A 24,060-nucleotide genomic window follows, 5' to 3' on the forward strand; every position below is an offset into this window, starting at 1 on the left:
ATGATTTCAGGTGGAAGCCATTCAATTTCAGTCACTATTAAATTTTCACAACTTATATGTAAATTTTATGGCCAATGGGCATATGTATGGAGTATATAATACCATTTTCACATTCTTGATTTTGCACAAGTCTATTTGTCAAAATCTATTGAATAGGGAGGTGTACTAATGACATGACTTGAACAATTGAGATATGGGCTCTAAAGCCATTACTCTATGCCTCTATGGTAGTTGTTGTTCAGAATGTGTGTGTTAAAAAAAGAAGAGAAATTGAGCAATTCATGGAGAAATGTTTGTGCAAATTACCTAAAGTAAAGAGGTTTGGAGAAAGTGTTTGTGCAACAAGTTGATATGGAGTAAAGATGGAAGTTGCTTCATCATGCAAAATGTTGGGAAGCTGTAGAGTCTCTTGTTTCCTCATCGCGGCTCCAAAATTTCATTCTTTGAATAATACATTTAATCTAGTAGCTAGGCTGGCAAATTCCAACTCCGGGTCCGGGGTTGGTTTCCATTGGTAAATGCAATAGCTTGGAATGATACTCCCTCTATTTTTTAAGATATATAATATATGACAGTTTGATTTTTTTATACACATATATTATTATTTTTAAGAAATTATTTTTTTGTATGAGATCAAAATTTTTATACATAAAATTAATTTTTCGAAAAAAATTATTTTAACTATATGGTTAAACCTTCTAAATATTTATGCGAGAAAATTATACGTCATATATTAAAAAATAGAGAGAGTATATGTTAAATTTAGGGGTCATAAAATATTGTTAAAAAAAAGATAACTGAAAAAAGATAAACTAAACCAAAATACACTGTATCGAAAAAAATCGAATTGCAAAATTGAAATTAGTGGTTGGTTGTTATAAAAATCGAATTACAATGGTTGTTGCATGCCAGTGACACCAAATGTAAATCATGCAGTTAAAACTCTTTAAAATAATAAAATTGAGATCATAAAAAATATAATATTTAGGAATTTATTACTTAATAAGAAGTAAAATCCAGTGCATATATTATGTTGGGACGGAAAAATATATTATCTTAATAATTTTATTATTTAGTTTATTATTATTTCAACATTATGTTATGTTTGGCAAGGAGAGAGGGGGTTAATTTAAAATTGTAATTCTTTTAAGAAGGTGAACTGATGAAGCTTATCTGAAGTAGGATGCTAACCAAGGATTTGAAGTTGCGAAATGTAATCACAAAGTTGATACTACTACTATTAAATGGATAATGTAGTCATTCTGGAAGTACATATAAATTGAGGAGGAAGCAGGAAGAGGATGCATATAATAAATTCATTTGAATAGTAGTAGTATTTACAAGTTAGAACTAGGTTTTCCTGATTTAATCATTCAACTCATTCATTGTAGCCTGTTGTTTCTAGATGCAATCTGTATCATTTCCATTATTTATGAACACAAGTAGCACAGCACGGCAGCAGCAGCTTGTCATATATGATAAATATAGCCTGATAATTAATTCATCAGCCTCCTCCTACCACCTTGCAGCTTGCTGGATAAACAAGTATGAACCAATTATAGAAATGCAGGTGACTTTCGATACTCTTTTCACAAACACATCTTTGTCAAAATGCCTGTGCAAAGACATCAAACTACGTTAGGTTAACCTCATAAATTTCGATATTAATGATAAAGCTCCTTTTATAGCCACTTCACCAACATCTAAATTCAAAACCCAACCAAACAAACTAACTGGAACTTATGTATGTTTCGAACCAAACTTCCCCAGGCTAACGCACTTTTTTATGCTTCATGCACCTTCCTCGTTGATCCAAGGTCTTTCGTACCAAAACAGAAAATGGTGCAGGACAGAAATGTTACATTTCATGTGAATTTTGCAAAAGTACAGCTTGTATGAAATGTTCTAAGTATTAAAAAAAATAGGACAAAATCGACCGACGAAAATGGACGGTTTTAAATCAAACCAGTCGGTTCAAAATATAAAACCGACGAACGCAGGTGGTTGGTTTAAGACCGGTCGGTTTTGAATTGTGGTCGGGTTAAACCATTAAAACCAACCAGCAAAATAGTCGATTATGTTTCTTTGCTCAAGCCAAATAAGGGGAGTCCAATTTATACACGTGTGCACACGTGATGCCATGTCATCAGATTAAAACCGACCCCCGACGATCGGTTATGTCTATGATTCTGGCAATTGACTGAAACTCAAAACCGACTGTGGTCAAAAGGTGCACAATAGTCCATTTAAAATCAGAAGCCAACTAAAGGACACATAACTGACCACCCTCTTAAGGAGATGGTCGATTTTATGAAGAGTATGGTCGGTTATGTATTCTGCCGGTCGGTTTTTTTGAGAATTGTTATAGTAAAAAACGGTCGATTATGGATATTTTCGGTCGGTTTTGAGGCTAAATTTTCAAAAACAAATTGCAGGTTTTCTGCAGTGCCATTCCAAACCATTCCAATTCAATAGAACCACTCTAATTCAATCAAACAACAACACCAATCAATAAAATTCATAAACTACTCTAAATCATTCGCAAACACTACTAAAATATCATAATTAAACCATAATATATCCGATGAAATAAAATATAAGTTCTCTTTTCCAATAATAACATCAAATCTACTTTTCGCATAATTGTCTTTTACAGTTCGTCTCTCAGCGGACGGCCCGAAAATCTTTCCGACTACATTATTAGTAGCATACCATAACTCAAGTCTTATATTGACTCATCAAACTGAAATAATATATTTTTAAATATTCCTTCACCAATTCACATAAGTTACACATAAATCACATAATTTATATTTTATTCGCGTAATATAATTCGCGAAAATCCTAGTCGTTACAGTATATCAAGGACAAATCAAGTTAATTTTGTCAAAACTCACGAGAAAAATTGAGTAAGAAATCTTACTGGACCTAGAAGACTGCAATGTTGTATAGTAAAATTGTATCTTGGTGTTACAGTCAGTCACTATACAGAGTTCGGATCGCCTGTTAAAATCATACTGACTGCAATACCCACATGGTCAATTAGGAGGATTTTGATCTTGAGACTGAAGTTTTTGAAAAATTTTATAGAAAAGGTATTCTAGAAGCAGTTGTTAACAACAATTTGAATGCTCTACTTGTCACTATTAATCCATCAAAGAAGAGGTCCCATACTCTTTTCATTGCAGGACAAGAGAAGGGAAATAATCGGATTAAGGAGGATGATCAAAATATGAAATTGATGGTAGTGGAATAGGCATTGATTGAGTTTGTCATTTATGGCTGCCTGTTGTAGTATTATAAATGGTGGCTTTGTTCTTAGGGTGTGAAACTAAATTCCCCGAATTGCAGTTTGCTAGGTTTGGTTCTTTTGGGATTTTTTAGTTTCTTCGTGATTGGTATCCTACGTATTAGGGGTGTCAAATAAATAATTCGAATATGGATTTGTCCATATCCGTATCCGAAAACAAAAAACCGTATCTGAATTCGAATTCGTATCCCAAAATTTTAGGAAAAAATTATTCGTATCCATATCCACCAGATATTATCCATACGAATAATATCCGGATCCATTTTTCCAAATATAACCAAAAACTAAAAATACATTTTGAGACTAATTAAAAAATAGATTTTGAACCATTCAACAACAAATGTATAACTCTAATTTAGCAACATACTTAACAGAAGTTGGGCATTCATGCCAAAGTTTTGGAACAAAATATCGCTACTAAATACTAAAAATCAGTCTATCAAACAACACAACCGCATTTCTGCAATAAAATTTTAAGAAGAAACAGTAGTAGTATTTCTTTGCCCCACAATCAACACACTCTTTCTAATTTCTCCAGTAAAAGTAGAACCTGAAAAATATTTACAAACAACATTAGCAAATACTATTTTTAATTAAGTTCAATAAGCATACAAACAATGAGTTATAAAGTTAAATATTTTTCAAAAGCCTGCCAAGAATTTTCTAATTTTAACTACATTGTTGCTAGTGCATGACAAGGCTGTCACGTGCCTATCAAATAATAATTCATAAAAAATCCTTCTAACTACGAAGTAGGGTAAGTCAGAGTCGATCCCACAAAGACAAATGTACCAATAATAGTAATTCTTGACTTGATTTAACTAAGCAAGTAACATAATAAAAATTGAGAGATTGATTACCTAAAATTATACTAAAACAAATACGTTATATTAATCAAATAACTAAAACATCCAGAGTTAAGTATCCCCACTAGCATGAATCAATGCAATTATGATTTCTCACCCCAAATCATTCATATACTACTCAAGAGGAAAGATGCCCTACAAAATACCAATAACCTCTCTCGAGTATTAATGGCTTTTCTAAAATACAATCAAGCCTATTTTCATGGTATCATGCAATTTAAAGACATTAAACACAACATTCTAACTTCCTAACAATCCGTTCTACCTATTTTCATGGAGAAGTTCATGTCCTTATTGGATAAATCACAACCACCTAAGTCCAACTCTTGTTGATAAGTCGATATTTGGTTCAAACAATACACATAATCACGTCTGACCTGTAATTATTAATTAAGCACAACTCAATAAGTAAGAGCATGTAATATAACTAAATTGGGGGAATTGGTAAAATCATGCATCAATCATAACTAGGGTTCAACTTAACCCTAGATTAAAAATCTACTCACTCATAACTTGATTAATAAAATACATAATGTAATAAGACCACATAATTGATATTAATGAGAATAAAGAATAAAAGTTTTAATATTTTACAAGAATAAAAGTAATGATCCCCTCTCTATATATGTATCTATGTATATATAATAAAAGTCTTTTAATGCTTCTAGAAAAATACAAGTATGTTTCCTAAACTGATTGGGTTTCTAAAGGAAAATTCGCAGCTAACTTCTCTTCAATAATTCTGGGCTGTTCCAGTTGCAATTTTATCTTTGGACCTCTGTAGAATGAAAGATAATTCCGTTAGCTTCGTGTGGGTTGTTAAATAGTCAAATTCTGACTTCTAGAACTCAAGACCAAACAGTGAATTGCGCACATGCAGTCCAACAAATCTGAATTTCTTTCTAAAAAATTTCCAAATTAAACTCTTATTCTCCAATCCATCCAAGTTTATGATTTCCTTACTTCCGACAATAAAATATTAAAATTAAATTAATAAAAATCCAAATTAATGTAAAATATAACAAATATGAGGAATAAAATCATATATTATATATATAAATAAATACCCTATCAAACATCCCCACACTTCTCACTTTGCACGTCCTCGGGCAAAGAAGAAATAAAAATTAATATTAACTAACTAACTAACTCCACTTTCATAGATAACACGATTGCATTGAGCACATACAACAAGCCGTTAAACCCCCAGGCAGCCCCAGTAGGACGAGTTTTGTCTCGTGAGGGTTTATTGAAGATATACCCAAAAAATCAAATATTTTCAATCATCATGTCTCTCAAGCATGAAACATATCATAGTACTCCACACATTGTAAATCTCATTCACATACCATCCTGAACTATCTGAAAGTACAAGTACTTTCACTTTAGGCATCATTAACACATAATAATCTAAGTATGCACACAATGTCTTGGTAGACAAAAATATCATGAAATAGACATCAAAGCCGCATTCAGTAAGTAAGCACATTATGGATATAAATATCATATGACTCTCAACTCACACAAGTGTATAGGTGTAAGTGTTTCACTCAAGTTCAATCAATTTACATGTGCTACTATATGCTTGGTTGTCCACCAAATCTCCACTACCTTGAATATATGCATACATGAATCAAAAGGTCTTTGTCAAAGGTTGTAATAAGGCTTAGGTAAAGGGGTATGGAATCAAAGAAATAGGCTAACAAGTGACTAAGCTTGATAAACCAATAGAGCATAATGTACACTTTTAATTTAAGCACCCAACATGAAAAATAGATCATGTAAAAGTTAAGTACATATAACCATGTACTTCCCCTGTTTCACATTGTAATAATCAATAAACAAAAATCCTACTTGATCTTCTTTTTCATTTTTTGTCAATTTTTTTTTCAAAGTCAATTCATTTCCCAGTAATCAAGGGCAGTGAAAAGTGACCAAGATTGTGTTTAATACCAGCACATGTACATGGATCGTCCTTTTCATATGACATTGCATTTACTACCCATTGATCTCAAAGAAGGACTTAATACTTTATTTTTTTTCTAAGATCAAGTTGCTCCATCATATTAACTCCCACCAGATTGTAACTATATAACAAAAGAAATCCCCACACTAAATATTCACCAACCATGAAGTTGAATCAATATGTTCTACCAGTAAATCAAGACAAGAAAGAACAAGTAGGCTCAAAAATTTTAGATTGGTGATATACGAAAGAAACGGATATAAGCTCAAGGAGGTTCACTAAGGATTTTTTTTTCATGGATATTGTTTTGGTATAATGAGGTTAATATTAGTGCATTTATCATATTCATGCATACACATATCATGTAGTCTCAAAATATTTTAAAGAAAGTTCTAGAGCAACATGCCAAATGATGAACATCACACAATAAAAATGGATTTATATGTAGTGTACCAATCATAAATTAGACTCAAATTCTCACAAGGTCGACTCACTAAAATTGACTAAGAAGCATTTCAAGTTTTAAAATTTTCGTAAGCACACACAAGGAATTATCAAATGATTTTTTATAGATATAAAACTTAGAATAGTCATGCGAAATAAATCTACACAATGCGTACTTATCTATGCTAACATACTCTTGAGACAAGACAATTATATACAAAAAAATATTTTTTTAAAATATTAAGAACACATCCCCATACTTAAATGGTTCATAGTCCTCAATGAATAAAATATATAATATAATATAATATAATACAATATTTAATTAATACAATCCTAAAAAAATATAAAAAGAATATATAAAAAAATACAAAAAAGGTTAAAAATACTCCCCTAGTGCATAAGCACGAAGTCTCGGTCCAAGAATAATGGTGAGAGGATGGGCTTCCCATGCTTTAACTTCAGGCTCAGCTTAAGGATATATAAAATTGAGTCCATTATTAAACATAAAGTTAAGGCAGCTCAAGTGTTTGGAGAAAAAATGACAAAAATAGCCGATTTTTGAAAAAAATTAACAAAAATAGTCATTCTGAAAAAAGTGGCCAATTTTGGCCGATTGAATACTCCACTGTCAGTTGGGTATCCCAATTTGTATAAGATACTCCACTGGTAGTTGGGTATTTTATATATGGGATACTCCACTGCCATTTGGGTATCTTGTATAAAGTGGATACTCCACTGACAGTTGGGTATCCCATCGGCTAAAGTTGACCAACTTTTCAGAAATTGGTTATTTTTGTCAATTTTGTGTAAAAATAGGCTAAATTTGTCCTTCACCCGTGTTTGGAGGTGTCACATAAGAATTCTATCCTCCTCAAAATTGAGGTCAGGGGTTCAAATACCTCCTTCAACATTTCTTAAAAATTTTAGCATCAGCCAATAGATCAGCTGACGTGGCAATGTTGACCATGTGCCTGACTAGGCAATGATGCTGACATGGAGAATAGATGGCGGCTGATATGACAATGACGTGGAGATTGCTGCGTACAGGTGGCAGTTGATTAGCCTGTCGAGTTGAGCCTGAACAGAATGATAGGATTAGGGCCTGAACAAAATGCTGATGGACCATGCCTCTAAATCTGAATGGCCTGAACAGAATGATAGGATTTGGGCCTGAACAAAATGCTGGTGGACCAAGCCTCTAAATCTTAATTAAATGGAGTTGGGCCTGAAGGACCAGGCCTATAACTCTTAATTAAATGAAGTTGGGCCAGAACCAGGCCTTTAAATCTGAATGGTAGGATTTGGGCCTGAACAAAATGCTGGGGGACCAGGCCTCTAAATCTAAATTAAATGGAGTCAGGCCTGGTGCCGGTGGACCAGTCCTCTAAATCTGAATTAAATCAACGGCGTTGGATTGTCAATGCATTCAGTTAATCAACTACAGAAACTCAGCACACCGTAGGTAGGCAGTGCACCGAGGGAAGAGAGAAACGCTTCAAAATTATTGGCCGAACAAAAATGATTTGCCCCTCGGGTAGCGTGTGAGATTGGGGGTGCACGCGTGAGGTGCCCAATTTTTTTAACAAACAGAAACCTGCCCCACCACGGGGAGAAATATTGTACCGCGGGATTTGAATCGCGCATAATGTTAATGCGGGATTTTATTTTACTTCAAAAATGCACCTGTCACACAAATTATTCCTAAAACGCTTCATACAAAATTTATCAAGACAACTTATGGGAGTTAAATTAAATAAAAAATAAACTAATCTCCTAAAAATAGAATAAAAATATTTAATAACAATAATAGTACAATAATAATAATAATAATAGTAATAGTAATTATTATAATGATTTACATTATCAACACATTGGGTTGCCTCCCAAGAAGCGCTGTCGTTATCGTCGTTTAGCCGTACGTTTCTAAATCAAATTCATGGCGGCTTCAAGAGAAAATTAGGATAGTTCTTATCAGAAGAACCATTCAAACGACACCTGAGATCTAATTTTCTCGCTTCCAGAATATTTTTCCCATCAATTCTTGCATCTATAGACTTTGTATTTTTCTTTTTCTTCCTAACACTTACAAGGTGTTATCTCTCTCAGTAGATTTAGACTCACACTCTTCTACTTCATCATCGGTAATCCATATTCTCAACATATTGTCATGATAAACTTCAAAGAGAACTAGTTCATCATTCAAAAGTACATAATTCAAATGTGGTGGAAGTTCTTTGAGTTTTACATTCGCGAGATCTTTCGCAAGAGAGATTTCAGCTTTCTCTTTAACTTTCTTATGATGTACCATATTGGAATGATCATGCATTGCTACATGAATTATATTCAGAATTTTCTTATTTCTCGTACAATCCTTGTTCTCTTCATCCAAGTTACCCTCATGAACGGTTTGAAGTGGATTTTCACATGAAAATTGTCGGTCTTGATATCAATCACTTCTTCTAGTACATCAACTCTGTTTATTATCTCATCCATAAACGGATATCCCATTATATTTTTCAGCTTAAATTCTATCTTCATCTCTCCCACTTGAAAATAAATTCTTCCATTCTTCATGTCAATTGTAACTCGGGCTGTAGCTAAGAAAGGTCTCCCAAGAATGACAGGAATATTTGCATCTTCTTCTGTTGTGCAAGACATGCCTGTACAATAACAAGATTAAGTCAAATTGACAACCCTAAGTAAGTTGTATTGTAATCTTAGTTTGCATTTTGTATTGTAACATTCAAAATCTGTAAAAATGTCAAAGAGCATACTGAAGTCTTTTTCAGTAAACAGTATCAAGCCTAAGAATTCTATCTGGAAGAAGATCAAGAAGATCATACCTCAGAAGAATTATGAAGAAGCTTGGAGTTGAATAAATCTGTTTTGAGAAAAATGTTCTAAGTCAAGATCTCTACAAGTCACAGATTTAGTGTTATAGAGAAGTCATTCGAGAACTCCAGAATGACTTATAGAGAACTCAGGAAAGCTACTAGAGAACTCAGAGATATCGACAAGCCAAACTGAAGACATGAAGATTGGAGATATCGACAAGTCATTTCTTCACTAGAGAACTCTGAGTTATCGACAAGTCAAATATCACTAGAGAACTCTGAGTTATCGATAAATCAAATATCATTAGAGAACTCGGAGATATCGATAAGTCATTTATCACTAGAGAACTCTGAGATATCGATAAATCAAATATCACTAGAGAACTCTGAGTTATCAACAAGTCAATTAGTCACTAGAGAACTCAGAGATGTCTATAAGACAAAGTGAGAAGTGGAGAGATCTCGACAAGCTAAATTCTATTATAAAGAACTTAGAGACCTCTACAAGTCAAATCAACTATAGAGTAATGAGAGATCTCGATAAGCCAATATACTTATCGAGATGTCAAGTTCCCTATATACCAAACTGGAGATCTCGAGGTAAAACTCAAAGTACAAAGTGCAGACCAGTTCAATATCCAAGATTAGAAATCAACAAACAATCCAACCAGTTGGATTGACAAGTCTACAAAAAGCAGCTTGAAGAGTATGCAAGATCAAGGGTGAAGATTAACTGACAAAGGAGGATCAAAGTTAACACAGTATGCAAAGATATGCTAAGCCATAAATGGAAGATATACTTTTCCTAAAATGGAATGATTAGTGACAGTTTACTAAAGTGAATATCATCTCTTATTATATACCGTTTAAACCGGTAGTTAATTATCATACAAAGTTAACACTTGTATTTTATTATTTGTAACACTTTTAGATCAGAAAAATCTTGTATTCTCTAATGGAAGAAGCTAAGCTCTTTATCAATAAAGAGTCTAGAAATTTTGTAGCAACACATTCTTAATTTTAATATAAAATTAAGTGAGTTTTGAAAGATCTGTGTTACTCATTATTGCATGTTTAATTTCAGCATTAACATATTTCAGTACAAGAAACCATTCATAAATTAAGAAAAACATAAAAATACCAAAAACACATTCACCCCCTCTGTGTAATGCATTACCTAACAAGTGGTATCAGAGAAAAATCTGAAAGTAAACAGATTCAAGATCTTGGAAGAATGAATACACAGAAAATCAGTAGCATCAAAATCCCTACCTTTAATAAAACTAACTACACTATGCGGAAGAAGAAAATGTTGCTGTTTATCAGGATGGTCAATCCACTCTACATTCAGATTCTCAAAAATGGGCCTTTCACTCCTATGGTTAGAGTTGAGGAATCTACAGATAGAGACATGGTCATTTCGGCTCATTATGCTCCTAAATATCCTTCAGAGTACACTGAGCCTGAAAAAGGAAAAGTCTCTTTGGACAGTGGGTTGCAGTTGATCCTAATAGAGCCACTTGACAATGTAATGTACAATAACATTGTCAACTGTGACACTACTAAGCAGATCTGAGAAAAGATTAAAATACTCTATGAAGGAACTGAGGAAGTTAGATATAATCAAAGAAGGATACTGATTTCACAGTATGAGGGTTTCATGGCTAAGCCAAAAGAAAGTATTATGGATGTGTTTGAAAGATTTAACAAGCTGATAAATGACTTGCAGCTGCATGACAAATACTAGGAAGCTGAAGAAGTTAACTTAAAGTTTTTGCTTACACTCCCTGATCAGTTGGAACAAAAAATTTCAGCAATCAGAGAAGGGAGAGACTTGAGCAGAATAACACTGGAAGTTTTATATGGAATCCTAAAAATATATGAATTAGAGATGATTCAAAGGAAATCACTAAGAACTGGTCAATGGCATGTTGTAGATGGTTCAAGTGCTCTAATTGTCAATGAAGGCCAGACCTCTAATGATGAGCCAAGATCCCAGACTCCAGTTGCCTCAGCAAGTGAGCAAAGAAACAATGATTCACACGAACAAGTCATTCTGGAATTGGAAGAAGATGAGTTCTACACCCTGGATGAACTTGATGAGCTTGATCAGTCAATGGCCTATCTGGCAAGTAAGTTCTCTAATATTAGAGTAAAGAAGCCTAGATTCTTCAAGGATAAAGGACAATCACTCAACAAAGATAGCAGCTGAAAAGGAAAAGGGAAATACACATCTGATAGCAAAAATGGTTACAAAACTGGATCTGTTGATAGATCAAAGATAAGGTGCTTCAACTGTGATGAACTAGGCCATTTTGCTACAAAATGTAGGAAACCTAAGAAAGCAAAGAAAGAAAAGCTTATCTTGAACTGAAAGCAAAGTATGAAGCTCTTCTGAAGAAACAACAAAGCAAAGCTTATATTTCAGAGGGAAGAAGTTGGGATGATTCTGATAATAATGAAGATGAGGAAGTTGAAAATTATGCACTAATGGCCTTGAAGCAAGTGGAGTCACCCTCATCAAAATCACAGGTACCAACTCTCACTACCATTTATTTAAATGTGAGTCAATATAAGAAAACTGTAGAGAAGATGAACACAGAGATGTTTCACATTCATACAAGTATGGTTGCTGCTAATGAATAGGTTAGCAGATTGACAAAGATAAATGAGAAGCTTGAAAATGAGAAACAAGAAGCTGAATTGTTGCTGGTAGAGCTTGAAGCTGTGAGACAAGAGAATGCATATCTGAAGAACAAGCTCAAGTGTGCAAGTGAGATTGAAGCAGTGTTTAGGGAGAAGCTGTAAAAGAATAAAGTGAAGTTGAATTTCTTCAAGAATGCATCTGAGCTGGTTGGACAATACCATGAGAAAAATAAGCCATGTGCAAATATTGCTATTGGTCTTGATTATGATGTCTTGAACAACAAGAAGAAAAATATAGGTAACAAAGGAAAAGTAACAGAAAATAAAAAAATGTTCCAGCAATGCTGAAAAAGATTGTTTCACCTATGTACAAGGCATGTGAAGTTAACTTCAGTGAAGAAGAGTTGATTATCAAGCAAGAAATTGCTAATAAAGACAATGAGAAGAAAAATGCACAAGCAACTCAATCTTCTAAAGCTGAAGAGAAGCTCATGGACAACCAAGGTTCCAAGACACCTGTCAAAGAAACCAAAACTGAAGATGCAAGAAAGAATAAGAAAAATTGAAATGGGAAAATTGGGATAAACAAAAGCAACAATTTTGCTTATGTTGCAGATGCTCCAAGAAAGAAATGTGAGAAATGTGGCTAACTCACCTTTGTAAAAAAAGTGTTAGCAAGCCAGTTGAAGGAGCCTGCAAATACAATGAAGCATATGCAAATGATCCCTACTTTTTCTGTGACAAGTTTGATTGCATCCCTTGCAACTTGAAAGTGATGAAAAGTTGCCACAAGGTGAGAGTAGACCTCAAAGAAATAAAAATTGGGTCTGCAACAGATAGGGAAAATGCACAACAGTCAATTAATTCTATTTTATCTGAAACAACTCACTCTACTTCTGCTAAATCAGTTAACAAGAAGAAAATGCCCAACACTGCTTGGGTTGCTAAACACACTTAAAACTCATTGTGTGCAGGGCAAAATGAAGAAGGTCATATGGATTATAGACAGTGGATGTTCCAGACATATGACAGGTGATAAGGCCCTGCTATCACAGTTTGAGGAGAAGGCTGACCCTTAGGTGACCTTTGGAGACAACATCAAAGGATTCACAATGGGATATGGTAAGATTATTTCTGGAAATGTTGTCATTGATGATGTAGCACTAGTAGCTGGTCTTGAAGTGAATCTTCTCAGTGTTAGCCAATTTGCAGACAAAGGTTTTGAAGTTTTATTTAACAAAGAAGAATGCACTTTTATCAGCAAAAAAACTGGTGAAATTGTTCTGAAAGGAGTAAGGAAAGGAAGCTTATTTATTGCAGACCTAGACTCAGCAAAAAAGGATGGAATTTGTTACTTCTACACCAAGGCATCTGTAGAACAAAGCAAGCTATAGAATAAAAAGTTGTCTCACTTGAATTTCAAGGCAATTAACATCTTGGTCAAAAAGGAGTTAGTAAGAGACATGCCTAATCTGGAGTTTGCTCAAGTTGAAGTTTGTGAAGCTTGTCAGAAAGGAAAAAGGAAAAGATCAAGTCACAAGTCAAAAACTGTGAATTCTATAAGTGCACAATTATAACTTATTCATATGGACTTGTTTGGGCCAGTAAATGTTTTATCAATTTCAAGGAACAAATATGCACTTGTGATGGTGGATGATTTCTTAAGATACACTTGGGTACAAGTCATGCACTCAAAAGATGAGACTCCTCACATCATAATTGAGCACATAAAGAAGATAGAGAAATAGGCTGAAGATCAAAACTGTGTAAAGAGATTGAGAAGTGATAATAGAACATAATTCAGAAATGCAACATTAAGTGAATTCTGCAAAAACAAAGGCATTGTTCAAGAGTTCTCTGCTGCTAGAACACCTCAACAAAATGGAGTAGTGGAAAGAAAGAACAGAACATTAGTTGAAGCTGCTAGAACAATGTTGCAAGATGCCAAGTTGCCAACAAGTTTTTAGGAAGAAGCTGTTAACCCTGCTTGCTATACTCAAAACAGATATCACATTAACAAGGTACATGGGAGATCACCCTACTCAATCATGTCTAAGAGAGAGCCTACTGTAAAGCATCTTCATGTGTTTGGAAGCAAGTGTTACATTTTAAAAGACAACTCTGAATATGTGGGAAAATTTGACTCAAAGGTTTTTGAAGCAATTTTCTGGGATATTTATTGGAGAGAACTGCCTATAAGGTCTATGTGATTGATCAAAAGAAGATTATGGAAAGCACATATGTGACTTTTGATGATAACAAGTGTCCAGGATTGGAATGCCTTGATGATAATGAAGCAGAAGCCCTTGCATTTGAAAACCTCAACATTCATAGTGATTCTGATAAAGAAGATGGAGCTATTGCACAACAGATGATGAATGAAGAGACTACTGAACTGGAAAATCATGGGAATGGAATCTCATCTCAAACACCTAAATTTGATAGCACAAACTCAGGGGGAGAAAGAGAAGAAGGATCTACAAGTCATTCCAATGATGAAGAAAATGATAAAGGCATAAGTCAACAAACTCACGCAAGGAAGTGGGATATAAGTCACACTAGAGAAGCAATTATTGGTGATCCTACTGCTGGTATGAGAATTAGAAGTGTAATTGTGGCGCCCTCCAAACCCGGGTCAGAAGTTTGGGGTCCACAACACATACACAATATATAAACCTGTATAAGAAATATTATTTGCAATGACCCTGCTTTACATAACCACGGATCGCAACAGGTTAAAGTATGAAAATAAGCCACAACCTTAACTTTTATTACAACGTACCAAATCCAAACTAATTTAACTTACAACTGATAATGAAATTATTCTTACAATCTTACTATCTCACTACTGTAGTAAGTTCCTGCTAGCTCGATCCAACTCAGTCTGGAATCCTAGATCGTACATTGGACTGGGAAAACCTCGCTATCAATCGTATCCTTCTTAACTGTAGATGTTAGGTCACACACACACACTGTAGAGGGGGTGAATACAGTGTATAGTACAATCAAATCGAACTTTAATAACTCAAGTAACAGAAAACAACCTTTATTGAATCAATAAACTCTGTTACAGTATGGAACTGTTTTCTCTCAGTGATGAACAAATATCACGAGAGCTGCTAGGGTTACAATAAATAATCTTCTCGATTGTGATAACACTTATAGTGTAAACCCAATGTCTGTGTTTATATACTACACAGTTACAAGATAATCGCTAATTGATATGGAATATAATTCTGCTTCCTAAAATATATTAATCAGATATCTTTTATTCCAAGTATTCTATTCTTCATAGAATTCCTTCTTCATGCATATCTCTTCTTATGTTTGTCTCGATCTTCTCTTCCTGTAAATCAGCTGCTTTCCTTATCTTAACGTCCTTCAGTACTTAAGTTCTGATATCCATCTTCTGATGATTATCTCCTGATAATATAAGTACTGATATCCTTAAGTCCTGATTTCCAGTAAGTACTGATTCATCCTGTTTAAGTAAGATCTGAAAACTAAACATAAATCATATTAGCCATGATATTATCAAATATATCTAACAATCTCCCCCAACTTGTAAATTAGCATAATATACAAGTTTAACAGATATTTGATGATGTCAAAAACATTAAGTACAAATGCATGAGAATTTGACTAGATAACTACAACTTACAGTCCTTAAAGCTTTACCAATCTTTAACTTCTGATAACAACTTTAGTCTGTATTCATATCAGAATTTAAGCAATTGTAGATCTTGACTTGGCTTCATCTTCCGATCTCTCTGATGTCAGGAGTTGTTCTGAGATAGTTCTTCAACAAACATCTCTCAGCATATCTGAGTTCATCAATCATCCTCCTTTAAGCATCTTTAAGTTCTGCAGTATCTTCACCAATTTAAAAGATTGCAGCTCTGAGATCATTAATTCTAGCTTTTCTTATATCCTGATCCAGTCTGATCAAATATGCCTTATCAGACTCAAGATTGAATTCCACAGCCCTGTAACCCAGAAAGGTAGTTATAATCTTTGCAGTGTTGAGCTTCATCTCAACTATATCACCCTTGTGATCTCTGTACTTTGGAAGATATGTGTTGTCAGTCTTAACAGAATAAAGCCTTTTTTGTCTCTGAATCTGATTCTACAAATAGTTTGCAGCACTCTCTGTTATTGAGTCATTCACTTGAAGTAAAAACAATACATGCTCCAGTTCTTCAAAATACTTCAGTGGAATGGCATTTTCCCTTATATGATAAACCCTACCATCTGTCATGAAGTACAACAAGATGTGTTCTTTCAAGTTGGTATGGTAAACCATTTGTATAGATTCCAGTTGATTCAATCTCTCAGGAGTTGCTCCAATACCTGGTTCACTTAAGGAAGTTGGATCATTGGCAGTGTTCTGTATTCTTCTTTCATCAGCACTTCTCAATCCAGTTTTATCTCTTGCTTCCTTTCCAGTAACCACTCTTGCTTCAAAACCACTTGCAGCAGTCTTCAAAGGTTGAGTCTGTTTGGCTTTAGTGAATCCTGGTAGGAGTTTCTTTGAAGGTTTAACATAAGCAATGTCAGAGGTTTCCTTTGATTTATCTTCTGATATCAAGTTAACTTGAGCTATGTCAGAGGTTACTTGCTTCTTCAAAATATCAGAACTAACTATCTCTTGACTATGAACAACTTGAGCCATGTCAGAGGTTGTCTTAGAAACTTTTCTTGAAGTCAGAGCAAGATCATCATCTTCATTTGTAATTTCTTCATTCACAGGAGGCACATAAACCTTGATAGGTTCACCAACCTTCTCTTTTCCCTTGGACCTTAGATATATCTGCAGTTGTGATTTAGCCATGGTTGCTTCAGGATTTGTCCTTTCTTTTATCATAATGCCTTTGAGTTTTGGAAGTTTCTTTTTACCAGAAGCTTCAGATTTAAATTTGACTTTTTCTGATTTAAGTCTGGCTTCTTCTTCCATTAGACTCTCCAAGTCCATTCCTAGATTTTCCTGAAGAAATAACTGTCTTGACATTTCTTCATCATGATCTAAAAGTTCATCAGAACTTATCATTTTACCAGTAGCAGAAATAATTCTTTTTCCAGCATCAGAACTTGTCCTGTGACTTGTGATTTCATCTTTTCTTGATGAGAAACCTCTACCTTGACTATGACCTCCACCCATTCCAGAGTTTCCCTGGTCATCTTTTTCATGATCCTTCCCCTTCAGTGTCTTATCAGTTTTGCATTTGGACTTAATTACTTTCTCCCCCTTTTTGGCGTCAGAAGGTAAGAGAAGAGAGACAAGCAATTCCACTGAGGCTTGAATTTCATCAAGTTGAGATTTCTGAGAAGCTTGATTTTTCAAAATATCATTAATCTGAGATTGTTGTTTCTCTTGAGTCTTCTCAATATAAGCAACTCTGTCAAAGGTAGGTTGGAAGAATTTTTTCTTGTCAATTTTATGAACTTGGTCTTGCTTGATTAATTCTTCCTGAATTTTATGTATCTCTGCATGAGTAGTTGAATGGAGACCTTGTAAATGTTTAGTACTCAATGCAGTGACTCAAATCTATATTTTGAAATCATCATTTATTAACATCTCATCAGCTTTTGTCAAGTGCTCAGCAAGACTCTTTGCTGATGGAACACAAGTAATCGAGTTCCATTGCAGCATCAGAACTTACAGAATCAGCTTCTTCAGATAAAACAACAGTATGAGAAGCAATGGAGGCTTCAGCATCATCCTCTAAGTGCTGATCTGGTTCTAAGTTCTGATCAACAGCCATATCCTGATGCTCACCTACATTCTGATCATTAGCATCTAGATGCAGAGAAGGTGTAGTAGATAATTTTGGAGTTTGAGCAGCATCAGTAACAGGTGTTGTTGATGGATTAATTGTTGGTGAAGCTTCTAAGTAAAGTACCTCAGGCAAAACCAGGTTCTGAATATCAATTTCAGGACTTGTGCCTGAATCAACAGGAGATACAGACTTTTGAACAGGAGACACAGAAGGTGTATTTGCCATTTCAATAGCAGCTTTCTGAGTTGGAGTTAATGGAGAAGCAGGGGCTTTAGCAGAATCTGGTTCTTGTGAGATCAGAGAGTCTTGATCTCCTTCCTTAGCTGCTGCTTCCTCATCATCTGAAACTGGCCTTTTAGCCCTCTGTCTCTTGTATCTCTTTGAAGGTATGGATTCCTTGGGAGTTTCAGCAACAGTCATTCTTCTAAGCCTTTTGAGAAGCTTAGATCCCCCAATTCCAGAATCCTTCTGAGAAGGAACTTTCTCAGCTTCTTTAACAACAGGTTCTGAAGTAGAAACCTGTTCCTCACTATCAGACTCATCTCTCAGAACAATCTTCCTTCTCTTATGAGGTGTTTGAGGAACAGCCTTTGTCCTCTTAGGCTTGGAAGATGAAGACTTCACAGTAGGTCCTGAGGATGAAGGTTGAGCTGTCTGTGAAGTTGAGAGATATGATTTGAGATATGTTCTGAGGGTAGGTTGAGTAGTAGATGGATGAGTGGTATGTTCTGATGGTTGCTGTGGTGTTTGGGATGTGGTGGTTGGTTGTACATTAGGATAAACAGATCTATAGGTGTCAGGATCAGAATTTACCAAGATCTGTTTTACAGACTGAGGAATCTGTAAAGGTCTAACCACCTTTTTCTTAAGGTCAGCATTTATCAAATCATTAAAGGCTCGTTTTGCAAGTTTGAAAGGTGGAGTTAAGTCAGTGGTAGGTTGGGGTTCATCAGCACAACAGAAATTATATATAAGCTGATAAAATCTAGCAAAGTAGACAATATTCCTATCTTCTGTCATCCTATCCCCAATAAAACCTATCACAGCAGTTGCAAAATCAAAATGAGTTTGGTTAATGATAGCATACCCGATGTGCTGACTCATTATAGGGATGACATCAAAGTTGGAACACTTATTCCCAAAAGCTTTAGTGATGCAGTCGAAGAAGAAGCTCCATTCCTTTCTGATATGAGCCCGTTTCAACTGCCCAAGCTTTGCCAAACTCTGCTCATACCCCCATACTGGCCATTAACTCTTGAAGAGCTGATTCCTCCGGGGTTGAAAAAGTACATCCTTCTGGTAAATGTAGGGCCTTGCGAATTGTACCAGGAGTTACCACATGTGTAGAATCATCCACTTCGAAAACAATACTGGGAGTACCGTTTGTACCACCATTATCAAAGTGCCCAGTCCGCCAAAACATCAGAACTTGTTTGCTTGAAAAGACTGAAGGCTGGGTCAATGCATACCCAATTTCACTGTGTGCAAGAAGATCTTGCACAAAATGCAGCTCAGACGGAGCTTCAGCATGATCGAGAATTGTAGCATAGTTATTTGGAACGAACTTAGCTCCATCAATGATCAAATCCTTAGGTGCCATGAGAAAAATCGAAAAGTAAGAGGTGCCTGTAAGGTGTTTGATAAAATATCTGTATGAAAAACCAACATCAGGAGATGAAAGAGAGTAAAAGCAAGGAAAGAGAGAAAAAGTGTAAAAGTAAATAAAAGATTGTATAATCTTTTCTCTTTCTTACTTATACTTGGTAAAAAAAATATAACCATTGGACACCTGTCAGACATGCAACAATAATGAATAGTTAATGGGCACGGGAAAACAGTAATCATTACTTACCCACTTGCAGTTTTTCAAGGAAAAACCGTTCCACTTACCCAGTAATTCCATTAATCAAGGTAAATCAGTTTTAATTCAAAATTGAAACTGTTCCCACTTATTCAATTATTTTTTTTTACTGCAACACCAATATTCTGAGAAAAAATTCAAGTATGAGAATGACCAAAATAAATCAAGTAAATAAGTACTGATATTGTAAGATCGGAACTTAATTTAAATTAAAATAGAAATGGTCATCAGAACATGGATATATCTGGATTTATCATTGCATTTAAGTTACAAACATCTCAGAGACAATAACTTGCAAGAAAATAGAAATTCCATTAATATATTAAGAGAATAAATTCATGAAATTTAAATTACATCAGAGCTTTACAAGATTGTCCTAAGCTTCTAAACCTAACATCAACAGCCTTTGTCCTAGCTCAAGAAGCAGGGCAAAGCTGACGATGAAGAAAAATAGGAAGAAGAAAATAAATTATTTCTTCTTCCTACTCTCTACAAAAAGAATAGCGAGTCTGATGATTCTCTCTTGCTGGCGGAGAGCTTCCAGCCTTTACTCCTCCAATCACTCCAGATGGTGATGGTAGTCCATGTAAAAGAACAGGAGGTGGGTGAGAACCTCCTGGGGAACAAAGTCCCAAATCTCATCAGGAATTGGAGTGACGTGCCATTCCTGCTGCCAGGCTTCACAGCTCAGCTCCATGTTGAATGTTTCATAGTTTAAAAACATATTGTAGTTAACCATGATGTTGTGTATGAAGAAAATGAAGGTGAGTTTGTGAGAAAAAAATTGATGTATAGGCTGATGTGAAGTGGTTGTTTATATAGGCAAGAGAATGCCAGGAGACACAAGGAATTTAATGCTGACAGGTAGAATTAATTCTACCTCGTCTCCCTAAACTTGGAAGACGAAAAACAGTCATTGGAAGTGTAAGACAGGGTTTAATGCGCACAGGTAACAAGTAAGAATTACTGTGCATGTACGTGGACCACTATCCCTAATTATAGTGACTGTTAATATTCCGCCTGAACATATTCTGATTTAAAATGAGATTGTTTTTAGATATTATCCACAGATAAGTCAAGTAAAGGATCAGAATTTAATATCAGAACTTAGACTTATATCAGAACTTAACAGATATCAGAACATGATTTCTTAACTCGAAAAATGAATGCCTATCTTTGTAATTCTTCACACAAATTCTGATTTAGATTCTTCAGAACTAAATCATCAGAACGTTCATCAGAACTTGTCCTCAGAATTTATGCAATGTAACACATAAACTGTTCATCTAACATAACATAGATCACCACAGTAATTTTCATCATTCATATGGAGTGTTTAGTGTGTGCATTAAGCTAAATATCAGACAAAGAGTAAAGTCTGATTCACTTCAGTACATCTTAGAAATAAGACATAACTAAAACTTTACTAAAAATCTGTCATTATTCTGAAGCCTACCATTGAATGAGTTCATGCTTGAGTCCACCTCAAATGTTTTGTGCTAATTTTGTGCATCTTTTTAAATTCTATTTTACAGTGGCTTCTCAGTGTAAGTGAGTCACGACTGCTTATCAGAATTTATGCTATTATCAGAGTATTTCTCTAGTAATCATAGAGTGTGAAAAGTCACCAAGAAAATATTTTGCTTTTCTGATGCATATTACTTAATACCAGCAATGCACTTGGGTCGTCCCTTCCACATTTTTACTCTAGACCTCAAAAGAGTACCTGATTTTATTTCGTTTTCTTTTTCCTTTTTCTTTTAATAAGTGAGGTTTATCAGCACTTAGTACATTCAGCAGATTTACTAACACCAGAACTTAACAGATGAGAAGCATTATTCTAGTTTTTGACTTAGTAATAAGATAGACAGAGTAAACTTAACTAAGCTCAATATCAGAATTTGCTTGTGTCAATGGATTTTCACATAAATAATTACTTCTAACATGGGATCTCTAGTATATTGAAGATTACTAGGTCATCATCTAGCACAGGTATCCTCATGGGATTGAATAGTTACATAAACAGACATATCACTATCAGAGTTTAGAAAGTCACATCAGAAAACATTCAGTACTTAAGCAATTTTCAATTAAGCACAGAATACACAAAGAGGGTAATTTCTATAAATACTGATCATAAAGTCTGATGCATAAGAACAAAACTAAGCAGATTTAGAGAAAGAACCTGAAACCATTCCAAGTTCATTTACCAATCTTGTAAACGTAGCTTCACATAGTGGTTTTGTGAAGATATCTGCTAGTTGTTGATCTGTTAGAACAAAGTGCAATTCCACTGTACCTTCATCCACATGTTCCCTTATGAAGTGGTACCTAATGCTGATGTGCTTGGTCATTGAGTGTTGAACTGGATTACCTGTCATAGCAATAGCACTTTGATTATCACAATAAATAGGGATTTTAAAATATGTTAACCCATAATCCAGTAACTGATTCTTCATCCAAATAATCTATGCACAACAGCTTCCTGCAGCAATGTACTCTGCTTCTGCAGTTGATGTGGAAATTGACTTTTGTTTCTTGCTAAACCAAGAAACCAATCTGCCTCCAAGAAATTGGCAGCTTCTACTTATGCTTTTCCTGTCAATTTTGCAACCTGCAAAATCTGCATCTGAGTAACCTATTAGTTTAAAATCTGATTCTCTGGGATACCACAATCCCAAATCAGCTGTTCCCTTAAGATACTTAAAAATTCTTTTCACATTTGTTAAGTGAGGTTCTCTTGGATCTGCTTGAAATCTTGCACAAAGACAGGTAGCATACATGATATCAGGTCTACTAGCAGTTAGATAGAGTAGAGAGCCAATCATACCTCTGTAATCAGTAATATCTACTAATTTACCAGTATCCTTGTCCAATTTTGTTGCAGTGGCCATGGGAGTGGATGCACTTGAACAATCTTGCATTCCAAATTTTTTCAGCAAATTTCTGGTATACTTTGTTTGACAAATAAAAGTGCCCTCTTCATTCTGCTTGACTTGAAGGCCCAGAAAATAGCTAGGTTCCCCCATCATACTCATTTGATATCTTGACTGCATCAGTTTGGCAAACTTCTTGCAAAGTCTGTCATTTGTAGAACCAAAGATGATATCATCAACATATATCTGAACCAGAAGTAAGTCCTTTCCATGGTTGAGGTAGAACAGTGTTTTGTCTATAGTTCCTCTGTTAAATCCACTTTCCAGAAGAAACTGAGCTAGAGTCTCATACCATGCTCTTGGAGCTTGCTTAAATCCATAAAGTGCTTTATCAAGCCTGTAGACATAATCTAGATATTTGGTATCTACAAAGCCTGGAGGTTGTTCAACATATACTTCTTCCTCCAATTCTCCATTGAGAAAAGCACTTTTCACATCCATTTGAAAGACAGTAAACTTTTTATGAGCACCATAAGCCAAAAATATCCTTATGGCTTCCAATCTAGCAACTGGTGCAAATGTTTCATCATAATCAATTCCCTCCTGTTGAGAATATCCTTTTGCAACCAGCCTTGCCTTATTCCTTGTAATTATGCCATCACTATCAGTTTTGTTTCTGAATACCCACTTTGTACCAATAATAGATCTGTTCATTGGTCTTGGCACTAGGGTCCAGACTTTGTTTCTTTCAAATTCATTTAACTCTTCCTGCATTGCTTGCACCCAATCAGCATCTTGAAGAGCTTCTTCCACTTTCTTTGGCTCAGTCTGAGAAAGAAAAGAATTGTAAAGACATTCACTTGAAGTAGCTTTTCTAGTTCTGACACCTGCATCAGGATTTCCAATTATCAAATCAGGTGTATGTGATTTAGTCCACTTCCTTGCAGATGGAAGGTTTTCTCTAGAACTGGATGCTCCCCCATGATCCATGATGTCTTCATTCTCATTTTCTGATGCTCCCCCTGAAACTATGCTCTCTGAGTTGGATTCTTCAGAATTTAGATTTTCAGAATTTTCAGAACTTGGCTTATCAGAACTTGACGAATCAGAACTTGAAGAGCCAGATGTATGTTCTGATGCTTCTTGAGATGTGGTAATATCTTGAGTATGCTCCCCCTGCATAGGTGCATCTTCCTTTGGCGTAGTCACCACAGTTTTAATAACATCAAAGTTTAATCCATCAGAGTTTGCAGTATCAGGATTTAGATTGTCAGGATTTTCAATATCAGAATTTGAGTCTTCATTTTCAAATCTCAGCTGATCATGATCAATAAAATCTTCAAGTCCAGTAATCTTCTTATCATCAAAAGAGACATTGATAGATTTCATGACCACTCTTGTTCTCAAGTTATAGACTCTGAAGGGTTTTGTGGAAAGTGGATATCCAACAAAGATCCCTTCATTAGCTTTTAGATCA

Source organism: Apium graveolens, chromosome 9 (genome assembly GCF_009905375.1).
Source record: "Apium graveolens cultivar Ventura chromosome 9, ASM990537v1, whole genome shotgun sequence".
Classification (NCBI taxonomy): Eukaryota; Viridiplantae; Streptophyta; class Magnoliopsida; order Apiales; family Apiaceae; genus Apium; species Apium graveolens.